We start from the raw sequence: 3,444 nt of genomic DNA on the forward strand, positions 1-3,444 counted from the left end.
CTGGTGCGGTGAGGGGAAGGCGCTAGAGCAATGCAGCTGGTGCGGTGAGGGGAAGGTGCTAGAGCAATGCAGCTGGGGCGGTGAGGGGAAGGCGCTAGAGCAATGCAGCTGGTGCGGTGAGGGGAAGGTGCTAGAGCAATGCAGCTGGGGCGGTGAGGGGAAGGTGCTAGAGCAATGCAGCTGGTGCGGTGAGTGGAAGTCGTAGAGCAATGCAGCTGGTGCGGTGAGGGGAAGGCGCTAGAGCAATGCAGCTGGGGCGGTGAGGGGAAGGCGCGAGAGCAATGCAGCTGGTGCGGTGAGGGGAAGGCGCTAGAGCAATGCAGCTGGTGGGGTGCGGTGAGGGGAAGGCGCTAGAGCAATGCAGCCGGTGCGGTGAGGGGAAGGCGCTAGAGCAATGCAGCTGGTGCGGTGCGGGGCAGGCGCTAGAGCAATGCAGCTGGTGCGGTGAGGGGAAGGCGCTAGATCAATGCAGCTGGGGTGGTGAGGGGAAGGCGCGAGAGCAATGCAGCCGGTGCGGGGCAGGCGCTAGAGCAATGCAGCTGGTGCGGTGAGGGGAAGGCGCTAGAGCAATGCAGCTGGTGCACTGTGGGGAAGGCGCTAGAGCAATGCAGCTGGGGTGGTGAGGGGAAGGCGCTACAGAAATGCAGCTGGTGCGGTGCGGGGAAGGCGCTAGAGCAATGCAGCTGATGCGGTGAAGGCGCTAGAGCAATGCAGCCGGTGCAGTGAAGGCGCTAGAGCAATGCAGCTGGGGTGGTGAGGGGAAGGCGCAAGAGCAATGCAGCTGGTGCGGTGCGGGGCAGGCGCTAGAGCAATGCAGCTGGTGCGGTGAGGGGAAGGCGCTAGAGCAATGCAGGCGGTGCGGGAAGGCGCTAGAGCAATGCAGCTGGTGCGGTGTGGGGAAGGTGCTAGAGCAATGCAGCTGGGGCGGTGAGGGGAAGGCGCTAGAGCAATGCAGCTGGTGCGGTGCGGGGAAGGCGCTAGAGCAATGCAGCTGGTGCGGTGAGTGGAAGTCGCTAGAGCAATGCAGCTGGTGCGGTGAGGGGAAGGCGCTAGAGCAATGCAGCTGGTGCGGTGAGGGGAAGGCGCGAGAGCAATGCAGCTGGTGCGGTGAGGGGAAGGCGCTAGAGCAATGCAGCTGGTGCGGTGCGGTGAGGGGAAGGCGCTAGAGCAATGCAGCCGGTGCGGTGAGGGGAAGGCGCTAGAGCAATGCAGCTGGTGCGGTGCGGGGCAGGCGCTAGAGCAATGCAGCTGGTGCGGTGAGGGGAAGGCGCTAGAGCAATGCAGCTGGGGTGGTGAGGGGAAGGCGCGAGAGCAATGCAGCCGGTGCGGGGCAGGCGCTAGAGCAATGCAGCTGGTGCGGTGAGGGGAAGGCGCGAGTGCAATGCAGCTGATGCGGTGAGGGGAAAGCGCGAGAGCAATGCAGGCGGTGCGGGGCAGGCGCTAGAGCAATGCAGCTGGTGCGGTGAGGGGAGGCGCGAGAGCAATGCAGCTGGTGCACTGTGGGGAAGGCGCTAGAGCAATGCAGCTGGGGTGGTGAGGGGAAGGCGCGACAGAAATGCAGCGGGTGCGGTGCGGGGAAGGCAGCTAGAGCAATGCAGCTGATGCGGTGAATGCGCTAGAGCAATGCAGCCGGTGCGGTGAAGGCGCTAGAGCAATGCAGCTGGGGTGGTGAGGGGAAGGCGCAAGAGCAATGCAGCTGGTGCGGTGCGGGGCAGGCGCTAGAGCAATGCAGCTGGTGCGGTGAGGGGAAGGCGCTAGAGCAATGCAGGCGGTGCGGGAAGGCGCTAGAGCAATGCAGCTGGTGCGGTGCGGGGAAGGCGCGAGAGCAATGCAGCTGGGGAGGTGAGGGGAAGGCGCTAGAGCAATGCAGCTGGGGAGGTGAGGGGAAGGCGCTAGAGCAATGCAGCTGGGGAGGTGAGGGGAAGGCGCTAGAGCAATGCAGCTGGGGAGGTGAGGGGAAGGCGCGAGAGCAATGCAGCTGGGGAGGTGAGGGGAAGGCGCTAGAGCAATGCAGCTGGGGTGGTGAGGGGAAGGCGCTAGAGCAATGCAGCTGGTGTGGTGAGGGGAAGGTGCTAGAGCAATGCAGCTGGTGCGGTGAGGGGAAGGCGCTAGAGCAATGCAGCCGGTGCGGTGAGGGGAAGGTGCTAGAGCAATGCAGCTGGTGCGGTGAGGGGAAGGCGCTAGAGCAATGCAGCTGGGGCGGTGAGGGGAAGGCGCTAGAGCAATGCAGCTGGTGCGGTGAGGGGAAGGCGTGAGGGCAATGCAGCCGGTGCGGTGAGGGGAAGGTGCTAGAGCAATGCAGCTGGTGTGGTGAGGGGAAGGCACTAGAGCAATGCAGCTGGTGCGGTGCGGGGAAGGCGCTAGAGCAATGCAGCCGGTGCGGTGCGGGGAAGGCGCGAGAGCAATGCAGCTGGTGCGGTGAGGGGAAGGCACTAGAGCAATGCAGCCGGTGCGGTGCGGGGAAGGCGCTAGAGCAATGCAGCCGGTGCGGTGCGGGGAAGGCGCGAGAGCAATGCAGCTGGGGCGGTGAGGGGTAGGTGCTAGAGCAATGCAGCTGGGGCGGTGAGGGGAAGTCGCTAGAGCAATGCAGCTGGTGCGGTGAGGGGAAGGCGCTAGAGCAATGCAGCTGGGGCGGTGAGGGGAAGGCGCTAGAGCAATGCAGCTGGTGCGGTGCGGTGAGGGGAAGGCGCTAGAGCAATGCAGCCGGTGTGGTGAGGGGAAGGCGCTAGAGCAATGCAGCTGGTGCGGTGCGGGGCAGGCGCTAGAGCAATGCAGCTGGTGCGGTGAGGGGAAGGCGCTAGAGCAATGCAGCTGGTGCGGTGTGGGGAAGGCGCTAGAGCAATGCAGCTGGGGCGGTGAGGGGAAGGCGCTAGAGCAATGCAGCTGGTGCGGTGCGGGGAAGGCGCTAGAGCAATGCAGCTGGTGCGGTGAGGGGAAGGCGCTAGAGCAATGCAGCCGGTGCGGTGAGGGGAAGGCGCTAGAGCAATGCAGCTGGGGCGGTGAGGGGAAGGCGCTAGAGCAATGCAGCTGGTGCGGTGAGGGGAAGGCGCGAGAGCAATGCAGCTTGTGCGGTGAGGGGAAGGCGCGAGAGCAATGCAGCCGGTGCGGTGAGGAGAAGGTGCTAGAGCAATGCAGCCGGTGCGGTGAGGGGAAGGCGCTAGAGCAATGCAGCTGGTGCGGTGCGGTGAGGGGAAGGCGCGAGAGCAATGCAGCCGGTGCGGTGAGGGGAAGGCGCTAGAGCAATGCAGCTGGTGCGGTGCGGGGCAGGCGCTAGAGCAATGCAGCCGGTGCGGTGAGGGGAAGGCGCTAGAGCAATGCAGCCGGTGCGGTGAGGGGAAGGCGCTAGAGCAATGCAGCTGGTGCGGTTCCTGGCAGGCGCTAGAGCAATGCAGCCGGTGCGGTTGAGGGGAAGGCGCTAGAGCAATGCAGCTGGTGCGGTGAGGG

At 65.1% G+C, this 3,444-nt stretch overlaps 1 protein-coding gene across 1 annotated transcript in view; it reads left to right on the forward strand.

Annotated features, from left to right (window-relative positions):
* The first annotated feature begins 292 nt into the window (after window positions 1–292).
* Window positions 293–3,444, forward strand: part of sac3d1 (SAC3 domain containing 1) — a 14,114-nt gene continuing 10,962 nt past the window's right edge. Inside the window, exon 1 of the mRNA XM_078198500.1 lies at window positions 293–408. The gene's annotated coding sequence lies outside the window, so the exon portion shown is untranslated. The remainder of the gene's footprint in view (window positions 409–3,444) is intronic.

This window comes from Mustelus asterias, chromosome 26 (genome assembly GCF_964213995.1).
Source record: "Mustelus asterias chromosome 26, sMusAst1.hap1.1, whole genome shotgun sequence".
Lineage (NCBI taxonomy): Eukaryota > Metazoa > Chordata > Chondrichthyes > Carcharhiniformes > Triakidae > Mustelus > Mustelus asterias.